Source organism: Ochotona princeps, chromosome 10, assembly GCF_030435755.1.
Source record: "Ochotona princeps isolate mOchPri1 chromosome 10, mOchPri1.hap1, whole genome shotgun sequence".
Lineage (NCBI taxonomy): Eukaryota > Metazoa > Chordata > Mammalia > Lagomorpha > Ochotonidae > Ochotona > Ochotona princeps.
The window spans coordinates 42,615,869-42,642,029 of NC_080841.1; the positions used below are offsets into that span (position 1 = coordinate 42,615,869).

The 26,161-nt window shown below is 42.0% G+C and overlaps 1 protein-coding gene and 1 pseudogene across 2 annotated transcripts in view; both read left to right on the plus strand.

Moving 5' to 3' along the window:
* Positions 1-26,161, plus strand: part of SLC35F3 (solute carrier family 35 member F3) — a 320,392-nt gene that overhangs the window by 18,428 nt on the left and 275,803 nt on the right. The gene's annotated exons all lie outside the window — the stretch shown is intronic.
* LOC118759198 (U2 spliceosomal RNA) lies at positions 15,011-15,112 on the plus strand (annotated as a pseudogene).

Consider the following 26,161-nt stretch of genomic DNA (forward strand, 5'->3'; position numbering starts at 1 on the left):
ATACAATGCATTATGCATCTCTACTTTCAGACTAAAGATGGACTCCCAATTTAACTGTTTGCTATATCTTAATAATAGGATGCTGGACTCTCTGCCATTGTCCATGCCCACAGTGATGGACATATGACTGTTTATGAAGAACTATTCTATAATAATAATATAGGAGAACTCAGTGAATGAGGAGGGGGTTTGGGAGGGGGTAGGGGAAATCCCAGGGCCTATGGAACTGTATCATAAAATGATAATGATAATAATAATAATAATAATCAATAAAATTTTAAAAAGTAAAACCTCTTATGGGGTTTTAATCTTCAGTTTAAACCTTACTTTATGAGTGAGTTTTCACATTGTTTCGTATATTTGGGAACTATTTGAATTTCCTTTGTTATAAATTCTTTCTAATATCCATTACCATTTTAGTTGATCCTTTCAAAAATTGATCTACTGGCTGATTTTTTCTTGTTATTTTTTAGTCTGTTTGGGCTGGTACTGAGGTTTGAGCAAAATTTGACTCCTAAAGTCATGTTAGACTTTAGATTGTAAGTCAGATGATTAGGAAGTGAGCCCATGTGAGGTCTTTAGGCCATTGGGGACATGCCTTTGGGAGATAGCTCTCACAAAAGGATTGGTTCTAAAAGCCTGGGTCTGTTCCAGGTGATTTGTCGGCTTACTGGCTCACCTTCCTCACCTCTATATATCCTCTGCCATGGCCACCCTTTGGCCTCAACAGATGCCCACACAGTGCGAACAATCTGATCACCTTCAGAAGCACTAGCCAAGATGAGTCGCCTTCCTGAAGAGAATGCTTTTCTCACACATTTTATAGTAACAGCTTCAAAGGATTTTCCAAATTATTTATTCATCTTTTTACTTTTGCTTTGTGTTTTGATCATGAAGCTGTTTTTATTTTATGGTCAAATTTATCAATCTTTGGGTATTTTTGGTCTTTCACTTTTTGGTTTTAGGTTTTTCATATTAATTAGAATAGCTATTTTTATTTTTTTTAAAAAAACACATGCCATCTATCATTTCCTGTAGTGAATATTTGTTTTTTTATTCTTTGCCTTTCAACTTTGGATCCATTTGGATTTTTTTCATGCAAGGCATGGACCTAACTTTATGTACGTTGTCACATCGTGTATTTTCCATTGGTTGCATTTCCCTGGTATTTTTCTGTATTAATTCTTCATTTACCATTCACTTCTGCCCTTTTTTTTTTTTTCATGTTTGATGACTTTTCTTTGAAACAGGTACCTTTGTCATAGGGTAGTTATTTGTGGAGGAGCTAGGGTGGTGGTTTGTGTAGGGTGTGCTCCAGGTTAGCTGGAAATTCCCTACAACCCAGGGATTTGTGTTTAAATGAACTTAGATTTTATTTCTTCCTGAGTGATGAGGAGAAACTGTGAGATTTTTTTTTTCATCATGGTAAATTTTCTTTTCCATGGCTGCAGATAGGCTACTTCCTGTCTGTAATCCTTCTTGCATTCTGTTTCTTATCTGTGCCTATTTCTCTATGTGTGAGCACACCTGGCCCAGCAATGGCCACATGCCATGTCCCTGCCTTAGCAAAGAAAATCTTTAGGTATTTTGCCTCAAAATACACTATGGCCCTATTTTTAGTCCTTATCCTCTCCTCACATGAACCTTTATTGATTTACTATTGATGTAGGTAGATTTTTCCACTAGCTTTGGAAATATGAGAGTTTATTGATTTCACCAAAAATGAAATTTTTGCCTTCCTTCCTTCTGTTGTTTTTAGATGATTTGCAAGAAGACAAGGTTGAAAATACTGATACTATTACCTTTATAGCAGTGGTGGTCATTCCACATGGGAGACTTAACCTTTAGCCTATGAGTGCAGTATTGCCATCAGAATATTTTGAACATTGAGGCAAGATGAAGAAAGAACTTGATGACTAATATCGTGCTTGTATTAAAAAGATAGTTTCAAAACAAGAAAAAACTAGAACCTGGGAGACAAGCCAAAATTCCTAAGCTAACAGTTGTGGGAAAAATGGCTAATCATGACCTTTAATGAGCAAATTACGATATAATCATAAAGAGCAGAAAAGCTAAGAAACACTAATGAGGAAAAACCAGTAATATTTACAGACATATTAAGGAGTGCTGGGGGAAGTAGAGTGAAGTAAGGTTTATATTTTGAACCTATGTGAGGCACAGAATAGATGGGACTATGGGGTGATAGCTGTGATTCCACCGAGTCTTAATAATTTGGATAAGAGAAATGAGAGTATATACCCTCTGAGAGTAAATTTAAAAAGCCATCATAAAAGTTATCATCCTGGACCTACACAATTACTTTAAAATGATAGACTGGAAGACAGGTTGTAAGATGTTTCAAATGTCCTTCACATCCCATTTCAGAAGAGTGGCGGCTTGGCCAACCATTTTATCATAGTTCTGTGGGCTTCACCCTCCCTGTGCAGAAGACGGATGAGCCATACTGCTTTGGCTGACAGCGTCTGTCCAGCAAGAAGCTGACTCTGCAGTAATAAGATTTAGAAGAGAAATGACCACATGTGCAAATATAAGTGACAGGTGAATCTATAAAGTTTTGCAGGATTGAACAGAGACAAAAATCAGTAACCAACGATGGCTCCTTTAGGAAATAATATTTACAGAATGGGAGGAAGAAAAAGATCTGGAATTGAATGAAGTCAGAGAGGCAAGGAAAGTACTGGAAAGGTCCAACATTAAAAAACGAAAACAAAACAAAACAAAACCCCTGGGCCTAGTGTGGTAGCCTACTGGCTAAAGTCCTGGCCTGGAATGCGCCATTTGGGTGCTGCTTCTTGTCCTGGTAGCCCCCATTTCCCATCCAGCTCTCTGCTTGTGGCTTGGGAAAGCAGTCAAGGATTGCCCAAAGCCTTGGGACCCTGCATCCATGTGGGACACCAGGAAGAAGCTCCTGGCTACCGACTTTGGATTGGCTCAGCTCTGGCCATTGTGACCACTTGGGGAGTGAATCAGCAGACAGAAGATCTTCCTCTTTGTCTCTCCTCTTCTCTGTATATCTGCTTTTCCAATAAAAATAAATAAATATTTTAAAAAGAGAGAGAAAAGAAAGGAAAGGGAAGGGAAAGGGAAGGGAGTGCAGGGGAGGGAAGCAGAAGGGTAATGTGATCCCAAAGTAAGATGTGACCCAAGCTGCGTTACTGAAAATAGCACTTCCAGACAATCATGATAGTTAATAGGCCCATTTTATTTCTTAGGCAATGAGCTGCCCTTGAACCAATTCCCAAAGCTAGAGCCTTTAAAGAAGTCCATTCAGATTCTGATAAAAATGAGAAAGGCCAGAAAGAGGTGAGGGCAGGGACCAAATTCCCAACCATGCCTCACAACATGCAAAAGTGAGACTGGGGTAACAGAACAGCAACGAAAATGCGACATGGGTCCTGAAAACATGAAGGCCCTTTGGGGGCTGACCTATCACCTTCCTACCTCTACTATGGAGGCTCTGCTCCTACCAGCTTCACCCTCTAAGCATCTTTTGGAGCTAACAGTGGCGAGGAGCCCTGGTATGTGACAGATAAACTTACGTGGAAGTACCTGAGAAAGAAGTCCCCTTCTGAATGAAAAGGCAGAGCTTCCCAATGAGAAAGTACTGCATCCTTTGCTCTTTCTGGCCCTCCCTGCTGAGATTCAAACATTGTTCACTAGCTCTTGCAACTTTGAGGATGAAAGCTTGCCACAGAGAGGGAGTCCGCATCTTTTGTGCCATTGGTAAACAGTCGCACCAGCCTAGGAGGTATGATCACCCGTCTTCTTTTTACCTGAGAAAAACCAGCCTTTTCCATTTCAGCCAGTTTTGTCAAACTTCTTTTTATTTGCAATTGAATTCACTTTTTACCAGAACAGCAAAACTATTGTAGGAAGAAAGATTTAAAGCCAGTCAAGATGGCCTTTCTGCTGCTTAGAGCAGGCCAGCACTACAGTCAACTTTATCTTTTTTTTCTGTCTCTGATCTTCTTCTCCATGGACCCCATTCTGTGTCCTGAGTTGATGTCCCTGCCAGTTCTGCAGTCTCCCAGGCTAGAAAGCTGGAGGTAATCTTAACTCATCCTCCTTCAAGCTGCACCTTCCAGTTGGTAGACAACTTGGGTTGCTCCTGTCTCTGTACATTTGTGGGGTTATGATCAAGAAGACATATGTCACGATGGCATTTGTGTAGTACATGAAATTGTCATGCTAACCATACTGCCTCCTCCTCTTGCTGCTTGGGCCCAAGTACTGTAAGTAGGATTGTTCTAGCTGGCATCCTTGCAAAGTAGCCCTTTAAAATGCAAATTTGTTCCTGTTAGTTCTTTACTTAAAAATCTTATGAATTATTGTTTGTTTCAAAGTTAGAAGTTGAGTGAGACGTTCTTTTGTCCTAGAATGAGTGTTAGAGTCCATATTGTAAAGAAAGCATAACTCCCCTTCATGCACGTATAATCAACCAATCAACTGTTAGTACAGCCTTATTATAATCAACCACCACTGAAGCTTGTATAAAGGAAGTTCCAGGGAACCAGCATTCTGATATAGCAGGTGAAGATACTGCCTGTGACACCAACATTTCGTATGGGTGATGGCTTGATTCCCGGCTGCTGCACTTGCAGTTTCCTGACTATGTGCTTGGGAAAGAACAGAGGATGGTTGAATTTCTTGGACCCTTGCACCCATGTGGGAATGAATCCTGGAAAAACCTTCTGGTTATTGCTTCAGTCCAGCCCAGCTCTGGCCATATGAGGAGTGAAGCAGATGAAAGATCTGTCACTCTATCTCACCTTCTTTCTCTCTGTCATCCTGCCTTTCAAGTAAGTACACTAAGCCAAGAGGGAGTGAGAAAGAGAGAGAGAGAGAAAAGAAGAAAAGGAAGGAGGAAAGAAGGAAGACAGGAAGGAAGGAAAGAAGGAAGAAAGGAAAGAAGAAAGGAAGAAAGGGAGGGAGGGAAGGAGGGAGGGAAGGAGATAAGGAGGATTGAGTCATGCCTGGTGGATTCATTTCCAGTTCTGCTGTAAGTTGCCAATGCTCTGGGGGAATTGCATGTTTGTGCCCTCCACCTTTCCACCCCTAGGTCCTGCCCCCAGGCGAGGGAGGGAAGAGAGCTTACCTCATCTTATGTGGATGGCAGAGGGTTAAAGATCAGTTTCATGTTACACAATATAAAATAAGAAAAATAAAAGCAAGCTCTTTTGACTTCACTCAAGTTTGACTTGACCTTTGAATATTAAACACATCAGCTGCTGCCCCCAAACTTACCCTTTTTTCCGTGGTAGGAAATAGAAGAACATTTCAAACAACTGTTGATATTTTTTTTAAAACTATGGTTAAGATCAGGTACTTCCGAAAAGAACAAAAATAATGAAAGGCCCTTGTTCCCTGAAGGAGAATGCTTACCTTTACATTTTCATGTTACCCCAGAGGACACTGACTGAGGTGCTTTCAATGACATTTGCATGTGTGACTCACTGTAAAATGTATTCTTATTTTCCAGCCACCTAATTCATTCCCAAATATAAATAAGGTATAGTGGTCATGCATTATACTTACCGATCGCCTGATTTAGGCTTTTTTTTTTTTTTTTTAAGGTAGCTTATTTCTTATCTGAAGCTCCAGGAATGAATAGTTTGACAGACAGATATTTCAAAATACGTAACAATTTTCCCCCTAACTGCAGCAGCTATTGAAAAAAAGAAGAAATAAGTATGCATAATGGAAATCTTTCCCCAGGGCCTTTTAATTTCCTCCAAGCCTGGGGAGAAAACATTTCATTGAGGAGGAAAAGTAGGGGAAGCTTAGCAGCCAAAAAAAAAAAAAAAAAAATGCTGAAGAAGCAAAACTTGTATATTTATTTTTTTAAATGTTAGATCACATTAAGAAACTAATGGAATTCTGTGTGTTTGGTTCTACATGTACTGTGAACATCAGTCAGGGTTTAGGACTAAATGGATAAAAATAACATACTGAAATGCTTCGTGGGACAATAAAACACTTATTGCCAAAGGGGGCCTTAGCAATGAATATGTCTCATGTTCAGAGTTTCAACTGATTCCCAAGGAGGGTAAGTGACTTGACAACTTCTTGGTTAATGAAGGAGCTGGGGCTAACCCTGTGTTTCTTGGCTTCATATTTCTGTACCTTGGTTGCACCTTGAAATCACCCAAAATCACTCATGCCTGATTCCACTCCCAGATATTCTGATATTAATTGGTCAGATGTGGCTTTGACCTTGAGACCCGGGGCACTACAAATGTCTGTTGCATTGTGCTTACCACCAGGTTGCATGCATTATACATTGTTCTGTATACAGTGTTCTGCAGGCTGTAGACATTCTAGCCGTAATAGTTACCCTTCTTTGATGCAAATGTGATTTCCATTTGCTTGCCTCGTGCACTCCTCTCTACAACTAGGGGCTAAGCAAGAGTGTGAAGATGTAGGTCACAGTCTGTCTTTCAAAGTGCGGGTCCTGTGCTCATGAACCTTGTAGTTTTGTTTTTGCATGACCCACTAATTGGTGCACTCAGCCTTGCTGTGAGTGTGCTCTCCAGTTCCCCTTCCTCCACCTAAATGAGCAACTGTTCCCTGGGCACAACAGGGAACACCTTCGTCGGTGAGCAAATGCCCCCACTTCCCCTCCCTCTTACACTGCCAGGAGATGACAAGTGAGAAAGCTCCAGCTTGACCTTCAGGTGAGGCTATTGAACACCTGTCTTTTTTGTCCTTATCCTCCATTGCAGAGGAACACTTTTTCCCTCAAGCAAGTAACCTCGTGTCAGTTTAAAACACAGAATTTTCAGCTGGAAAGGACCTTGAAGATCATCTGGACCAGTGTCTGGCTGGGCAAAAATTCTTTCTCTGCTTGCCTGGCAGATGGCTATCTGGCTGCGACTTGAATGCTGGCCGTGAACAGCACTCATTCATTTCTCCCCAGCTCATTTAACTATTAGAGGATGCCAGTTATTACCATTCCTTTTTAAGTTAGATCTTTTTACTTAAACCACTGACAGGTTTAACTTACTATAAATTCTGCCACCAAGTCCTAGCTAGCTCTTTGATCAGGGAAGCTAGGTTTAGAAGAATGATCAGAACATAACTTCACTGGCAGCATTCCATTGGCAGGCATGAACTGGACTGCTTAAATCACTATAAAGTCATTTCCCCTTGACTTTGGAAACTCATTATCTCTAGCTACTGAGAGCATCAGCTGCTTTCTGGGCAAAGGCACAGTTATTAGAGTGAGCCTTATATCTCTCGGCAGCTCCACACACCTGTACCATCATGCCGTCATGCGGAGGTCCTAGCCTAGACTAATATAACCATGAGGGATGTGTGTGTTTCCCAATAAGGGCACTGTGTCTTGCAGCCAGTACAGCTCCCAAGGCTGCCTGTAAATTCCTGAGTTCTCCAGGAGGCTTATTGTGAGAGAAGATTGTTGCATTGAATCTTTTACAAAAAGCTACAAAATACCCATATGGTGTCTGATTTTGCCTTAGCAGTGGAGGAGGCTCCAAAAAGAAAAACAGAAAGAGCCTACATGTGCACCTTAAATGCTTGTACATGTCTAGATCCTGAGCAAAACTGTGAGAAACTGAATTTGAAAATCTTCCTTTTTTAAAAAATAACTTTCACTTCAATTTTGGTTATCTTTGATACCACCATCTTCTTTCCCAATTCGTTTGCAATATTTCAGGGACCCTATGGCTCCATAAAATTGTACTATGCAAGTTGTACTGAGCTCACACTTTGTGCCTTGCTGCCCAATGTATGGAGGTTAGCCCAGTGCCAAAACATCACCTGAAGGATCGTTAGAAAGGTAAGATCTTGGAACCTCCATGGACCTTTCAGGAATTCAAATTTGCATTTTAGCAGACTCCCAGGAGACTGGGCAGGCATGTCACAATGTGAGAAGGGCTGCTCCAGAGAGCTTTCACAACCTTTGCTCTCTTACCTCCCAAACAATGATCACTACAGTCTTCTCTCACTGTTTGTGGAGACCTGTTTTCTGTTGTGTGACAGATCTTTAGCTTATTATGTTAGTATGTTAGTGTATTATCCTCCCACAAGCATTTATGCACATTTTAATTGGGTGGAGCCAGTATCTTAATCCAGAAGAGTGATACTTATAAAGATACTAGTGTGGCAATGAAAGGAGTGATATTAAGGACAGAGGAATCTCTGGCAACTTTCAGTCAAAAATGGATCAGGCTATGCAAGATCACAGTGGGCTCCTTCTTGAAATTTTCATATGCCTTTCGCTTGCTTATCACTCATGTACTCATTTGTTGTAAAAGTACATGCAATTATTACAGCAAATATGTTAAATGCAGAGGTTAAATGTTGGAAAATTAAAGCCACCTGTATTTTCAGTTCACAGTAAAACTTTGTTAACACTTTGTTTAGGTGCATGTGCTTATAGATACTTTTCTGTAAAGTACAATTTATATGAATTTATATTTAAGTAGTTTCAATTTATCCTTTACAGTTCTTTAGAGATGAGTTATGAGTTTAAATAGTTGCATTCTACAAATTTGTGCAATTCTTTATTTGTGTAAATTTTTAAATTCCCAGTTCTTCTCCATTATAAGCAGTATTGTGGTAAGCATTGGTGTCCATGAATCTTGGTGTACGCATTTAGCATTTATTGAACTTCTGTGTGCTAATTGCTAGGCATGAAAGGCTAAGTCCATGAAATCATGATCTTTGTGAGGAGTTTGTATTCAGAGAATTCATTGTGAAATGAATCAGGTGCTCAGGTAGCTTCTACAGAGTGTCAGAGTCAATGTGTTTATATTTCATCCTGTGCACTTTTCTCGTGTGTTTTCCAACCTGAAGAATTGTTTGATCCAACTTTTATAGGTGATATGGTTCTTGATTTTTAAAGCAGACATCACTGATAATAATGTATTGTTGAGCATGCAGTACTGACTCTCTCAGATTGTAAACTTTACATTTTCAAGATGTCCTTAACCCTCTCCAGCACATCTTTGTTCATACTTGATCTTAGTGACTAAGAAGGGACTGTAATAGAACAGTGTCTTTTTAGGCAAGGCGGTGATAAATTAATGCTCACTGCTTCCACTAGCCTCATAATGAAGGAAATTGTGACTTGCATAGCAAAACAAATTAGCATTTTGTGGGAGCTACAGTGAATCTTGTGTGTGGCAAAATCTCTTGAACAGTAATGAGTAAACTGAGATCAGCTGCGGAGCTGTGCTAGGATGCACAGACAAGCATTAGTGATGTGGCTTGTTAAAGCATTCTGTGGCTGCTGCCTTTGGCTCTTGTCATCTGGACTTCTTTTTCTACATCTTAAATGTGGGGCCCCTCTTCATAGATGATGCAGCTACTGCCTTAACCATCTCCGAATCCCATCCCTCCTGTCTGCCTACCCACTGCACAGGAGCTGTTTTGGTGCAGGTCAGTTTCTATAAGGTGAAGGGGCCAAGAGTAATGGCAGAGCCTACAAGCTACTCAATTTCTCAGATTATATATATATTCTACATAATATATAACACATAATATACAATATATTATATTTTGTAGATTATATATTAGTATATATTAGCATAGATATATAATATGTATTATATGTGATATGTAATATATAAACATAATATATATATTTTTTTACTTGAAAGAGTGTGTGTATGAGAGAGAGAGAGAGAGAAACTTGCATCTGCTGGCTTACTCTCCAAATGGCCACAATGATCACGGCTAGGCCAGTCCTAAGCCAGGGACTTCTTCAGGTTTCCCCTTTGGGTACAGGATCCCAAGACCTTGGTCCATGCTTCACTGCTTTTCTAGGCCATTAGCAGGGAGCTGTATCAAAAGTGGAGCAGCCAGGGCTCAAATCAGCACCCATATGGAATGCCAGCTCCTGGTCAGAGCATTTCACTGCACAGTTCTAAGGGAGTCATTCTCATTTACCCAGTTCCCATTTTTAACTTTTTTGCACTTAGATTTGCACTTAGATCTTGCTCTCCTGGTCAGCTGAACACTCTGGGTTCTGGAGTCTGGTTTCTTCTGTTTTGTTGATTCATGTGGTGGGCCTGTGCCCCAGTTCCCCACGTGATGCTGTGTAGAACAGGTTGAGGGAATTATTGCCATTTTTCAAGAGCAGAAACTCATGCAACTTTCTGTATGAATGCAACACTTGAAATTACCTTGAGTGCCTCTAGATGTCCCTGTCATTGAAACCACTTATTATCCTGAGAGAATGGCCATTATATATATGGTCAGACCCAGAGCTACAGCCATAAGCTATGTGACTTGCCTTGGACAACATTCAAACCATGCTGGATCTCCCATGGTGCAGAAGAGTGAAAGTCATATTTCCAGTCCTCTGAGGGGACAGAACACTAGCTGGAGACACACATGTGAGTCACAGGTGTCCACTCATGAAAGCTGCTACCAGTGGTCCACTATGAAGTGGCCTGGGGCCCAATAGAGCTTTGCCTCCACTTACTCTTTGTTTCTCAGATATTCACTGGAGCCACTTAAGCATCTGATACATTCACACTGACCACAAGTGAGGCAGATATAGTGTTTATTGAAAAGTGAGACCAACAACAAACAAAATCATAAATATCAAACAAATGATGCTTTAGGAATACAGAAATGAAGGCAGCAAGCCAGGGTGGTGAGACCATCTGTGTGCTTAGCAAAACCTCTGTGAAGGATGCCAACTCTGGCTGTGAAAAGAAGGATGGGAGAAGCTGGCCAGGCATGGGATCATGAGATGGGTTCCAGGCAGAAGCACTGCACAGGAGACTCAAATGAAACCCAGTGTGATCATGGATGGCCAATGCCCTGGCTGTTTTGATAAGTTCCTTGCTGCACTCTCCATCCTGAAGCCTACCAGTGACTCTGCCATACCTTTTCTCTGACTACAGGTTTTCTCCTGTCAAGTATGTGTTATCAACTGCTGTGGCTCAGAACCTAGAGGGACATGGCAACAGCAGAGGACATTCACCTCTTGTAGAAAGTGACCCACAACCCAGAGTTTACCTGTAAAATTTTCCTTTTCCCCTTTATCCTGCCACTGCCAGTGGTGTGAAGTTGCCATTGTTGTTGGAGTCTAAACTGTGGGGGCCTGGAGAGACAGATAGACAGACAGACAGACAGACACACACAGAGAGAGAGAGAGAGAGAGAGAGAGAGAGAGAGAGAGAGAAAGCAGGAGAGAACTAGGACTAAACTTTTGCCATAGTCTAGTTTTTTTAAGCTCCCATTTCAAACACTGGGCTTGTGATCCTTCATAAACCCTACAACTAAAGCAATCTTCTGAAATTTCTAGAATGCCAGTGCACGATCATACTAAATTTGCCTTAGGCAAAGAAAAAAACAAAATTATACACATTTGCTTTAGTATTGTTACTTGCACTTAGAATATGTGCTAACATATTGAAATAGCTAGTGAGCTCACAGCTTGAGGGCTGAACTTTTTATTCCCATCTCCTGGTGTTCACCCCTTTGTCTAATTCCTTCCTCTGTAATATGGGCAGGACCTTTGACTTGCTGCTAGGCAATAGAGTTTGGCAAACATGATGGGCTATTTTGCTCCTGTGGTTGTGTTACACTATACAAGTCCTTGTTTTTTGGCATGCGTTAGACTTTTCTTGATGGCTTGATGGAATAAGAAACCATGAAATAAGCCATGTGGCAAGGAACTCTAGGTAGCCTTTAAGAATCGAGGCTACATTGATTACAGAAAGGGGTCCCAGAAACTGCAGGATAATAACCTAAGAGCAGGAGGAGCAATGTCCTTGACTAGGCTGGATATTTTAATGGGCAGTTGTTCTCCAAGAATTTTAGGGTCTCTGAGGCCAAGGCTTAGTGGGAAGGAGCTTGTCCAGCTTTTTTCCTGCAGATTGACAGATACTAGAGGCTAGTAGCTGATAGCAGGCAAGTTTCAGGGTTGGGAAGATAAAGCCCCAAGCTAGTGAAAAAAGAAAGTACCAATGGAAAAGAAGAAAGGGGCTGGAAAGCCAAAAGCATTATCAATAAAAGCAGATGGTGTGGACTAACCTAGACAAGTACTACTCTACTCTCACTTTTCACCAGTTAAATCATCTCAAGAGAAAAAAATGAAATTAGGATATCAATTTCTGGCACTCAAAAAAAATGAACAAATTCATTTATAGAGCAGCTTTAGAAAATCCTAGGTCATAGAAAACCTCCCTCCCTCCCTCCCTCCATCCTTTGGGAAGTGAACCAGCCTATCTCTGGCTGTCTCTCTCTGTCTTGATCGAGCTTATTTCACAAAGGGTGGAATTCAAATTTACAGAGATGGTTCTAGGATTTAATACAAAAGCAAAGACAATCCATGATTGCATTTCCAGTCCTCTTTTGTTCCCTTTGGCAGAAAAGCATTAGCTCTGACCTGGAATGAATATGTGTCAACACATTCTCCAGCTCTGGGGGAGTTGTTGCTGGTATTACCTTCTCTTTTATCTGAAGCTCTCCTGCATCTATGGAACCTTTACAGCATGACTCAACTCCCTACCTGTACTTTTAGGACATGTTTGCAAGATTTGGCAAATAAAAATACAGGAAGCCCGCTTACATTTTAATTTCAGCCAATGACCAATAATTTCTTAGCCAAATTGTGTGTCAAATATTGTGTAAGACAAACTTATTCTATAAAACAAAGGCACATAGTATATCTGAAATCCACATTTGGGAGTCTTGTATTTTGACAATCATATCATGGAGGCGTGTCAGTGGAATATTCGAGCTCCCACTATAGACCAGTTTTTAGCTCTCTTTTGGGAACACTGTTCTGTTTAAAGGACTTAAAAAGGAAAAAAAATGCAGGATGATTGGCAAGGAATTCTACTTACCTTATATGTAATTTTAATTTTATCTTGGAAGATAAAAATGTAGATTAAATGTCCATGGAATTAATGGATATAAAAAAATGAGAGTCTCATAGTACCTGTTCCTCAATCATTGTTAAATAAATAAAATAGCAATGTAAACTTTTGACCTTGCACATCAGTATGTGTATTACCATCTTTTATTTAATTTATTCAAAGACAGAATGGTCAAGATGTAGGAGAGGCAGAAAGCGAAAGAGGCTTGTTCACTCCCCAGATGGAAACAACAGCTTGGGCTGAGCAGGAGCCCCAAACTCAAACTGGATTTCCCACTGGAATGGCTGGGTTCCAAGTACTTTGATAGAATTCTGCTAGTTTCTAAGGAGCAAGAGCAGGAATTGGAGGGAGGTGTGTGGAACACCTGGGTCTGAAACCATACTCTGATATGGGATGTTGGTGTTGCAAGGAATGGCTTAAACTGCTGTGCCATACCTGCATTATCACCATCATTTTTTTTCCATCTGGCAACCTTGTTTTCAGGATTAAGCTTAATGAAAATAGCTAATATGTTAGCATTTTTAAAGTTGAAATTAATGTGGAAGGCTGGACCCAATACTGGGGACTCAGGCCAAATTCACTACAGGAAGGCAGTGACCGAGTCCTAGGCTTTGGGCAGCCAGTGTGTCTATTGGATGCAAGGCTCTGCCTGCTGGCCACCCGGTGGCGAGCTCTGGGGTTTTTAGGGTATGTAATTGCTGCCTAGAGACTCCCATGGATAAGGCCAGTGTAGGTGAGTGTAGGTGAGGGATGAATTCTGGGTGGTTCCCAGTGATGGGGTCATGGAACTTTCTGGCAAGCGTGGGTACTGAGACCTGGCGATTTGGGGGTGGGGGGAGAGTCTATAACATCTATTTGGGCCAGACTGATTCACCAGCCCAAATGTGAATCCTGAGATGGACTGTTAGCATAGAGCATCACTGACTACCACACAGCAGTCCACATGAAAGCTATGGATGGGGGCCTGTCTGGAAGGGCTAGGTACCAGTACTTGACTCAGTGGTGGAACAGTGGATGGGTCACACTTGACAGGGTCAAGACACTAACCAGCACATGAGAGAACCAGGTCCAGGGGAAGATTCTGTCAGGGGAAGTGTGGGCCCAACCCTGTGAAAATACATGTCCTACAGGTTAGCTCATAAGCTGGAGTGGTGATGGGCTGAGCTAGGTGTGATCATGGCACCTGCCATCACTTACAGGTAAAAAGAAACAACAACAGTCTGGGCAAGTCAAGGGAGCACCATGCGAATGTGCAACCTAAAATAGGATGTGAGGTGGGGCAAGTTGCAACTGGAAGGGAGCTGACTGGGCAGGGCAGAGCAAAGCTCAACTCACAAGGAAGAACCGAATTCAGGATGAGGCACAAGTACATCTACTGGTCTGCATGAGCCAGGGATACTAGGTCACAGCTTCGAAGGTAAAGGCTGAGACAGGTGAGGGGCTAAACCAACTGGGTCAGAGCAACCAATGGCACATGCATATTCTAGGGCTGGGAATAGGTTCGGTTGGGGAGCTGTGAGAGTATACCCTTTCTGGGTTGGGATTCCTACAGCAAAGTGTGGGGGCTGGAGTTGGGGCTACGTTCTGGGCTGGATATGGCTGCAGTCTCTCTTGGCACAAGTGTGAACTGGGGCTGGGTACACCTAACTGGGCTAGACACCAGCACCATCTGGAGCTCTGGAGAACCTGGGTAGATGTAGGATGGACTAGGCTGGGTCTCTGCCCCTACTGAGCCATGTGTGAGCAGTGTCTGGGTATGGACAAGCCTTGGCTGGGCTGAAACATCCAACAGTAAGAACCAGAATGGGTTGAGGGCCAGCAAGGAGGGCTGGCCCATGGAACCACCAGTATGTGCAAGACCTGGCACAGGGAGAAGTTCTGAAGGAGGAGCTTGGGGAACTCCTCTGTTGGGACACAGTCCCTGCAGGTGAATGCAAGAACCACGATAGGGAGCAACCCAGACCAAGCCAGAGGAAGATACTCACCATCATACATTTGGCATAGGTCAGGGCAGACCAGACTCAACCAGTTCACATCAACTGCTGGCGAATCTGAGCACCAGAATAGAGTGTGGGTCGGGCCAGGTTTGGTCACGACACAAACCAGTGCACATTAGAGAATGCCAAGGTATCGCTTCTCGGCTTTTTGGCTAAGATCAAGTGTAGTATCTGTTTTTATCAGAGAATGCCAATGTGAGGTGAGCTATATCAGATGTGGCCGCAGCACCCATACAGCACACATGAGAAACAGTGAAGGAGGGAGCAAAGCCAGCAGGGGAATGTGGGCTCCCCTGCTGGACCACCACTCCCACTGGAGAGCATGAGTTGGGATGGGGGCAGACAAGACCAAGCAGGGCTACAACACCTGTGGGCCTCATGTGAGCTAGATCAAGGAAAAACCAGGTTGGACTGATTGTTTTGACTGGTGCAAGCATAAATTAGAGTGGGTGAGGGTTGGTTGGGCTTTGCCACATCATCAGATGGCAGAGGCTGGCACTGGGGGTTTAATCTGTCAAGTTAAACTCCAGAACCACCTGGAGAGTGCACAATCCAGAAGTTGACACGGCCCAGTAGGGAAATAGTGGGCATCTCTGTCTTGGGTTACCATTCCCACTGGAGAGCACAAAAACCAGGAGTGACTAGACAGAAAGGCACCTGCCAGTATGTGTGGGAGCTGGATACTAGGTTGGTTGGGTTGAACTAGGCTTCAATGCCCATTGACAAGTATGAGAGCTAAATGGAATGTGGGACAGACTGAACAAGTCTGCGGTACATACTGGCAAGCATGGGAACCAGGGTAGGGTACAGGCCTGATGGGGGTAATGGGGAGTTGCCTTGACTAGGCTGTAGCTCCCACTGGTTTGCATGAGGACCGAGTATGAGGTGGGCAGGATTGGGCTGGACTGCAACATCCATCAGTCCGCATGGAAGACAGGGGCTGGAAACAGAACTGACCCAGCAATTGCAACGACCAGCATGTGCATGTGCTGATTGGGGCGACAGACTGTGCCAGACCCTGAATTGGCAAGCACACACAAGAATCAGGTCTGGGATCATCTTAGATGAAGTTTCTTTGGATATCCCTCCAACTGAACTGCTGGTCTCAAAACCCCAAACATGAAGAGACTAACTCAGCCAGTAGATTCTGAAGAGATTTCATCGTGCTTGGAGTGGTGAGATTGGCAGCAATTCAGAACTGTTGAATTATCAAAACTGCTTGAGCAGAACCCTTGGAGCATGCTCCATATCAAGGACCTGGGATGGGTGGGAGGCTTGGTGGGGCTTTTGCCTTTTTTTCTCCCCTGACCTCAGATACAGGGAAACAAAAATGATGATATTAGTGTGGAAACAATGGTCTTACCCACTTTCATGTAGTCCTTGACCCTTTGTATCCTAATCAACTATGTAAGATTATAAAAAAAATGTTTTAAAAGAAAGAAACTTATATGGAACAATTAAAATGCTGATGTATTAAATAACAAATATTTGAATAAGAAGGAGCTTCTAGAACTAGGCAGTATTGTGGAGCAAAGTTGGTTTATAATGTGCACCCACCTACCATCACATAAGCAAGTTATATTCACAGACAAAGTGAAGGAAATGACATACAGGAAAAGATCTGGTTGGCTGATGTTGGCATTTGCCTTATGTGGGCATAGTCTGAACAGCTGCCAGCCTGTGATTAGCTGAAGCCCTATTACTGTGATTGGCTGAAACTCAGTCACTGGATTACAAGGATACATTGCCAACTTAGGATACAATCTGTTTACACATTAAGATAGGATACAGTGCATTCTGGAGACCTGTTTGGGTCTCCAGATATACATAAATACACATACACATATATACGTGTATATATACACATATACACGTATACATATATATGTATATATACGTGTATATTTATATATTTATATTTTATATATTGTTTATATTTTATTTTGTATATTATTATATATATATATAAATATATATATATATTTTTTTAGCCCAAATACAGAGATAGAATTTAGGACACACGTAACTGTCAGAATTGAATGGGAAGAAATTTTCTATCAGCAACTATATGTTCCAAGCAGCAGCTTAACTGCTGAAGCAAATGCCAACCCTTTAAAAAATTTTTTTTTGGATTATGTTTAATTCAGTTTGAAAAACAACAGTCCATGTCTCTTTTTCCGCTTGGAATTTGAAGTCATGTATTTATTCTGAAGTTAAGACAGGTTTAATTCCTACTGGGAAGGAGCTAATTTCTTTAGTGTTTCCATTGTAAATCTTGTTTCTGATTTAAAAAGGGAGAAAATTACCAAATGACTACAATAGTCAGGGGTTGGACAGACTGGATCTAGGAGCCCAGCATTCAATATGTGACACATAAGAGGGGCAAAAGCTTGGAACTCAATCCAGATCCCCCACGTAGGGGCAGGGCCCCAAGCAGTTGGGCTTCTCCTGCTTTCCCAGGAATATTATCAAGGTGTTGGATCAGAATAGAAGTGCTGAAACTTGAATTGGCACTCTGATGAAGGATGCTGGTATCATATGTGAAAGCTTAATTCACAGCAAACAATAATGTTGCATGCATTACTTTCATAAAGTTTCCATCACAAAGTATCAATGGCTGAGTGGCTTAGAATAATAAAATTGATGGCATCTTGCCTTTAGAGGCTGGAAGTCTGGGAACCAGGTGTGGATGGGGCTGGTTTCCCCAGAGGGCTGTAAGGGAGAGGCTACTCCTGGTTTCTGGTAGTTGCTGGCCACCCTCTGCATCCACTTGAATCTATCCCTATCTTCACATCTTCACATTGAATTCTCTCTGAGTCATCTTCTTGCAAAGACACCAGTCATGTTGGATTAGGGGCCCACTCTGGGATGGCATCGTTTTAACCAAGCCCATCTGCAATGATCCTTTTTCCCAGAAGGTCACAATCTGTGATGCTGGAGGTTCAGATGTTGATGTGTTTGTGGGGAGAAGCAATTCAACCCATGGTGTAGGGGCTGTACACGGCTGCCAAACAAATCCTACAAAACATGTTATTTCAGTTTTCCTCCTTTCTGCAGTCCTCATCTCAGGTTTTCAGGAAAATGTGCGTGTTATGCTACATGCTGGATTTACTATATTCCTCATTTCTGCGGGTGCCTTTCCATTTCAGAGGAGCTCTAGGCATGGCTGGTTTGCAGTGAATTTGTCTGTCTCAACAGAGCAGAGTTGCCACTCATGTGGTCATAATCTCCACACCCGAAAGTGACATTGAGTTCATTAGGTGGCATTGTTCCAGGCATTGGCATCTCTGGTGCCCATTGACCTTAGCATCACATCCCTGGTTTGCCCTTCTCTTTCCTTTCTTCTCCCTGGTGCCCTTCCTGCCAATCTGTGATCACCTCCTGCCTCTCTCCTGGTGTTCTCACACCCTGTTTGACAGTGAGAGGAAAATAAGCTGTGTGAGATCTCTCTATGCAGCTCCCCTGCTTCTTCAAAGAAAAAACTGTCCCATAAAAGCCACAAGTAATTAAGTACTGAATGTAGACTGCATCATGGGGCACTTGGCTTTGTGTCAAAAGGCCCAGCACTTTGCTATCAAAGGCCCGAAATAGAAATCACATTAAAAGATAGATTTATGTTTCTCTCACCCTTAGCATGAATTTGGAAATTTGCAGTTCAGGGCTGGTAAAGTGGGACTTTGATCTCTTGTAAGAAGACATTTCCTCCTGTCTGTCTGCTTCATTCTGGTTGCAGGTAGCACCTCATCACGGCATTGGTTCTCAACTCTCCAGGAAGTGGAAAGAGTGGAGAAGGCAAGAGGCACTTCCTCATCTTTAAGTGAGGTCCTCTTGTGCTTTACTGGGAGCCCTGCCCCACAGCTTCTGATTTATCTCATGGGATGCCCACTCTCTGAGGGAGGCTGAGAAGTAACATTTCTTCAGACAGTTTGCTCAGGCTGCACCACACAGTGGCCCAGTTGGTAAAGACAAGAGGAGGGTTGGGGAAGAGCAGGCACTGGTGGTCTCTGCACAGTCTGGCCCAGCCTTGCCCAGCTGATGCACCAGTGCTCTGGCCTTCTGTCTGCTAAATGGGCATTGTATCTCTAACCCTCTGCTCTCCACTGGCAATGGGAAGGTAAAGGGAGTTGGGAATGTACAGTCAGTTCAGAAGAAGCTCTTTGTTTCAGTAGTCAAAGAAAGATCAGACTCATAACTGTGAAGCTTACCTCTAGTCTCACTCATGTCTGATGTATATGACTTTTGGATGAAATTTTGACCCCAGAGTTTGTATGGGGCTGCATTAAGGCATTAGGGTCTGCTGGACAAGGAGAATGCGTTTTGCGTGAGAGAAAAGCTGAAGGAGATGCATAATGGAATGTTACAAGCAGATTTGTGCCAAATCTGCCACCTACCCAAATTCGTGATGTTGAAATTCTAATCTCTTGTACCTCAGGTTGTGACTCTCTGGAGATGAGGCTTTTGACAATTTGATCACATTAAAAAGGATGAGATCATTATCATGCACCCTAATCCAGAATGACTGCTGTATTAAGAAGAGGACATTTGAACACAGCGGTATTAAAGGAGAGCATGTCAGGGCAAAGAGAGGAGACAGCCCACATACAGCCCTGGAGAGAGGCCTCCAAGTGAAATCCACCTTGCAACACCCTGATCTCAGCTCTCTAGCCTCCAGAACTGTGTTGAAGCTACTCAGATTTGGTAGATCTAGCAAACTAATACAGATTATTTTTGCCTTATTGGGTTTTTTTATTATTTATTATTTTAATTCATTAATTACATTGTATTATGTGACACAGTTTCATAGGTACTTGGATTCTCCCCACCCCTCCCCAAAACCTCCCACCATGGTGGATTCCTCCACCTTGTTGCATAACCACAGTTCAAGTTCAGTTGAGATTCCCCCTACAGCAAAATTCCACTGGGTTTTTCAGTAACACTAAACAGGAGAGAAGGTTTCATCTTTGTGTTTGGGAATGGCTTCTGCACTTGTATTTAAAGCCTACCTTAGGGTTACCCTCTATACCCACTTCCCAATAGCAGGCACTGATGAATGAACATACAGGATCCTCTTCTGAATCCAAATAGCTCTTATACACATCTTCCTGACATTGATTTTCATGCAGCTGCTTTCCCATGCCCAGAGAATGGTGCCCCTTTTCCCATCCAACCTTATCACCGCCCTCTCTGATTCAAAGTGAACATCATTATCTGGGAGAAGACCTATTGCAGAGAGCCATAGGCAAAGAAAATCTAAAGGAGAAATGGAAAAGATTGTTATTCAGGTCAAATCCTTTGATGGTAAGTACAGTTACTGAAAGCAACCCAGGTTTCTTCCAAGGGTTATTTTATTATAAGCCATGAACTATCATTCATCTCTGACTTGGCCTTGTCAGTTGGAGCATTGACTGGGGAAGAAGAGTTCAGGGACATCCTAAAATATTAACATACAGAATATTAACATACAGCCTGGATGGCCCTGACCTGTCACTCCCCAGTGAGAAGGGACATCCATGACTGCCCAAGAGCTTGGCATGGGGCCTGTTGGATTATACATTGCCTCACCTTGTGCAGTCACATGCATGGGTAGTGACCATGAGGTTAAGTGACCTCCAGCGGCTGGCAGTTGTTACTCTAGTCATGGCTCCTCATTAACAGTATTTGAAGCTGTGTTTAAAAGCTACTTGACCATTAGCAGTCTGCATTTGCTGCCTCTAGAAATGTTCCTGAAATGCAGACAGTTTGATAGAGTTGTTAAGTCCATGAACTTTAACAAATTGATTGGCTTCAAACCTTACCTCATTTTCCACAGTTAAAAACATTGATTATACCTATAATGTGTACATCAAGGGGCTTACCTGGATTTTAAGCAGCACAATATGTCCAGTGGGCAATTGGTGCAACAGTTAAGATGCTGCTTGGGATACCTGCATCCAGTACTATAATACCTGGGTTCAAATCCCAAGTCCACTTTCAATCCAGCTTCCTCCTACTATGTACCTTGGGAGGCAGAGATAATGGCTCCCAATTCTGGATCTACATACACATGAGAGACCTGAGTTGAATTTCAAGCTCCTGACTTTGGCCTGTCACATCTTCGGTTGTGAGCAGATAGAAGATCTTCCTCTTTTAGGCTTGCTGCCTCTAAAATTAATCAAATTTTTAAAAGAAAAAGTATACTTCAGGATACCTAAGATTATTATAAACATTTAGTAAATGGGAGCTCCTTAGTTTGTTTAGATTTATTCCTTTTTTTCCTAAGTAAGTGAAAAAGTGAAGATCAGTAACTAAGAGCACTTTGGGATTGACTCCCTGCCCCATGACCTGTAACTCTCTATACCTTGATTTTCTCACCCTGAAGATGTGATTGTTATGAGGAGTAAGTGGGCTAAGCCATGCACAGGAGTCAGGCCAGAGCCTGACATGTGATGAGCCTGATAAAGTAATGGTTATTGTCATTATCAACATCATTATGATGATAACAACAGATTCATAGGGGAATGTAAGTTGTATAGTGAAGGCATTTTTCTTATTTCTTTACTCAAACATATTACTTGGGTGGGTTGGTTACTGAATGAGGCACTTTGGTGATGCACATGTATTTATGTAATTTAATTGTCACTCAAATAGAATGGTTGGCTATGACTACCTTATTTTGGAGGTGAGAAAAGTAAGATTTATGGAGCCATTTAGCTGTGTCAGAGCTGAAAACCAAGCGTTAAGTGCCCTGACCTCAAGCTCTGTTCCCATCAGAGTCCGTTGCTTCTCCCCTATCACCCACATCCCCAGCATGATCAGCTGTGGAACCCTGGGCTGGATGCCCTCATCTCTTCACCTGTCTGTTCTTGTAATAAATATGCCTCCCAACAAGAAGACAGATGTATTTCCTAGTACATTATGTAAATCAGGGGCCATTTCTGCAGGCCATATTAGTTGTCATAGACATGTGGTTCTTGTGTACACTATAGAATTACAGAATCTTACTGTGGTACTGAAACTTCTGGTCTCTGAGAGTCACAGTTTGTGAGGCAGATCTCTGAGATGTGAGGTCACTGTCTGGGAACCTGTGGCTGAGGGAAGGTCTCATGGAAACTGAAGGGATAACAGGTGCTATAGGTTGTTGAGAGTAGATGCCTCTGAACTGTGCAGGTGAGGTGACTGAATGCTCCTGCCCGCATGAAAATCACAGCATCCAGTCAAACAAGGCAAAAGAGAACTTGCCAGCGCTGACTGTGTAGACAGATGAACTTTCAGAACTACTCAGGCACTGTGGATGTCTCTACCATGCCCCCAAGCTCTTGAGAAGAACAAGGGACACAACCACAAAGTCCTGAAATATGTAGCTCCTGTTGTCTTGAAGCTTATGAGTGAGAATGGCGACTGACGCTACCAAGATTATAATAAAGACAGGAAAGCTGAGAAATGTAGCTGACCACATGGATAGAGAACCAAAGCAAACACCATCTCCTACTGTGATGGGTACAGATGTACACAGGCCTAGGATGGATAAGAAAGCTTTTGTCCCTTTACTTTTCTTTTTTTTAAAAAAATAGTACAGATTGACCTTTAATTTCATGGCTGTTCCAAAAATATTTCAGAAGTCTGGTTACCAGCTTGACTGGAAAATTGGCTCTGAAGAAATACTTTTAGTCTACTTACCACTTCCATGCTGCTGTTTTAATTATTTCACTAAGCCTCTGGTTAGATGTAAATCTTTGCTTAAGATTTGACGTGTTTGCTCATTGAATAGAAACTTTCTCTGATGGTAGTTCTCTCTTCATTCCTCCAAAACATTTTAGTTTAACAGGAAAAGATTCAACCCACTCATAAGCAGGTAACTATAACTTATTGTAACTACTCCAGGGTATGTTTTTATTTGGTTTCTAGTAAAACTGATCTAAGTGGTTGTCCTGTAGACCAAGTTAAGTTTTACCTCCTTGAGGAAAATCAGATTGCTTCCTGGTGTCCCTGTTTGTATTCTTATAATTTTAATCTACTTTCTGCCTTTTCACCGCTTGATTCTGCTAAAAGTGTGTTTGTGTGTGTCTGCGTGTATTTTTTTCTTATTTCCACTTACCTTTGGAGTTAGAGTTGGTTTCCACATTTAAGTAATGACTACATGTCCTTTACAAGCATGTCAGTGACTTCAGTATACTAAATGTCCAGCAAAGCCATTTGAGCTTGCCTAGAAACTTTACTGTCTTTCATTTTGTGACACAGATTAATGGGTAACACAAATTTGGGTATTTCCTAAATACTTGGAGTGCCAACAGTACATAGTGCGAGAAAGTACATCTGCCTACTCAAGTCCTAACTTGTGAATATGCAGGTGAAAGGCCCATGAATCTCAGGCCAGGACACCTAGGTGGGCTACACACTTTGTGAGAGACTGGGGAAGAGCATGACCCATGAGCCAAGCCAATGGAGCCTCTCACTGTGTGGGTATCATCTCCAAGAGAGCCACAAGGAAAATCTCCAGACTACATTCACAGAGATTTATAGTCAAGCAGATGGGCCTAATATTCTAACAGCTGCTCTGTGCATTCTGATCGAGGTGGAACATAGACCATATTTTATTGATTCTGCCGGAAAGGTGATGAAAGGGTTTCTTTTAATAAAGAAGATAAGGAAAGGCTTTTTATGTGCAAAGCCAGCACCATGCTATGAAGTCACAGATAATTGGTGGTTGTTGATGGCGTCTCACTGTCATGGTGAAAAGGGCCTTCCAACACAGCCCTCTAAACTGATGAGCCAGACTTTCCATGGACTCTTAAGAACATCATTTAGGAAGCTGTCTCTGTAGAATGCCTCTCTTTGAGACCTTTGCCAATCCTGGTCAAATGTGTGTGTGGAGATCAACACATGAGTTTCTCTCTGTGTGTGTTTTTCTCCCCCTCTCTCTCTCTCTTTGCCTCCACAATCCATCTGAAGCAGGAGCTATCCTCACCATGGTAGACGTGATACCCATGATGGAACTAAAAAAAAAAAAATCCAGTGGTTGGAGAGGGGCCTCAGGATCTTTCTTCTGAGCTCCCGTGCCCAGGCCTACTTGAACCATTAACAATGACTGCCAGTTAGGAGATGGTCAGGAGCTGCTGCTCAAGGCAGCACACCACCATCTAGACAGCCACAGCAGAGGTGGGAGGTTCTAGGGATCTCATATAAGTGTGGGGCTCAGAAGTACAGGTTTCCAGCTGGAGGAAGGCCCTGACAGCCTCAGCATCTAACTGTACCAGCTTCTCTCCATTTTGTTGCAAAGGAGACTTGTAGTGCACTTCAGTAAATGATACAGAAATTCATATGTAGGTTGTGTGTGAGGGATGAAGTATCAAAGAAATGTAAAAAATAGGTGCAGAATGTATAATATATTTTGGTTATATATATTAAATGTAATATATTTGGTGATATAATTCTTTTGGTTATGAATAAGAAGTAAGAAGAGAAGGAGTAGGGAAGAAAAGAGATAAACTTTCAAAAGTATTCAAGATGGACCTAGCACAATGGTTCAGTGGCTAAATCCTCACCTAACACATGCCAGTATCCCACATGGGCACCAGTTTGTGTTGTGGCTGCTCTACTTCCCATCCAACTCTCTGCTTGTGTCCTGGGAAAGCAGTAGAGGACAGCCCGCGGTCTTGAGACTCTGCACCACATGGGAAACCAGGAAGAATCTCCTGGCTCCTGGCTTTGGATTGGCTCAGCTCTGACCATTGTGGCCAGTTGGGGATTGAACCAGTGGAAGGAAGATATTTCTGTTTCTGTCTAAATCTGCCTTTCCAATAAAAATAAATCTGTAAAAAAAAGGTATTCAAAATATCACAAGATACACTTTTTTTTTAATTTGCCTGGTGTTATAATACAATATAATCTCCCTAAATAAAATTTTAAAACTGAACAAAAAAGCTAACAAAAAAAAAAACAGAAATTGCCAAAAATCCTGCTACTCAATATTGTAGTTAACATTTTAGTATACTTTCTAAAAATTTCATGGGAAATTGCAGAGTTCATAAAAGTAGGGAGCAAAGTACAGCTTTCCTGTGCATATGTCTTAGCTTCAGAAGGGCCAGTATACCACAGTGTCCATCACTGGATCATGCAAATAGATATACTTCTTCACTTCGTTTCATTTCTTTTCTTTTCTTTTCACAGTGTCCTACTGTGAGTTCATTTTTCACTCTGGTATCTTGGAAAATTATTTTAATACATAATATATAATGTTTGAATTATTTATGGTATGGTTGATACTAAGATGTTTCCTTTTTAAAAAGTTTATTTATTTGACAGGTAGATAGAAACAAAGAGACAGAGGTCTTCTGACTCCTTGAATGCGCCCAATAAGAGTTGGGCCAGACCGAAGCTGAGAGCCCAGAACTCAATCCAGGTATCTCGTGTGGGTGCATGCACTCCAGTGCTTTGAAGAGTTATTTGCTGCCTTCTAAATGATGCATCAGCAGAAAGCTAGAATCAGGAGCAGTGCTGAGAATCCAAAACAGGCATTTTGATATGGAATGAGGGCCTCCCACATGAAATCTTAACTTCTACAACAAGCATCCACCCCTGGTTGATACTGAATTTTTAAGAGAAATTATCACCTGGTAACATTTTGACAGTTGATCTGACAGTGGGCTTAGAACAAATCGAAAGTCGGTTTTCTGATACTTTTTTTTTACACATCCTTGTTCAAGCCTAAGATGAAAGCATTCAAATATGGCCTTGTGAAACACTCCACATATCCCTCATCTTAGCTTAGGACTGTGCAGTCCACCTGCTTTCCGGCAGGTCTTAAAAGCAGCCCATCACCTGCCTTCATCCTTATGCTCTGCCTCTCTTGGGACTTGTGTTTTGGGATCAGAGCACTTAGCTTTAAGTCATGCTTGCAAGGACTCTTGTCTGTTCCTGCAAGAGCTACTTCTTAGAAGTAATTTTATAAGAGGGTCAAACAAATCATCCACCTCCATGTGCCTTTGCAATTGCAAAATGGCATCCTTGGCTCTTCAAGGAGAAAATTCACAATAAAGACAGATATTTATCATCACAGTCTGCTTTATTCAGGAAGCCCAGACTCAAATGTTCAGCTTTATCACCTCCCAACATGTCAGGGCACCTGGTTGTGGTATCTGCTGGTGAAGTGGGGACAGGAGAGCTGTGCTACACAGTGGGGTACCAGCTATTAGATTTTTTTTATTAGGACTGAAAGAATGAAGTGTCCACATTGGCCATGTTTACTGAAGGCTACTCTGTGTACCCTGTGTTTTAGACCTGACTACTACATATTAACAAATGGTA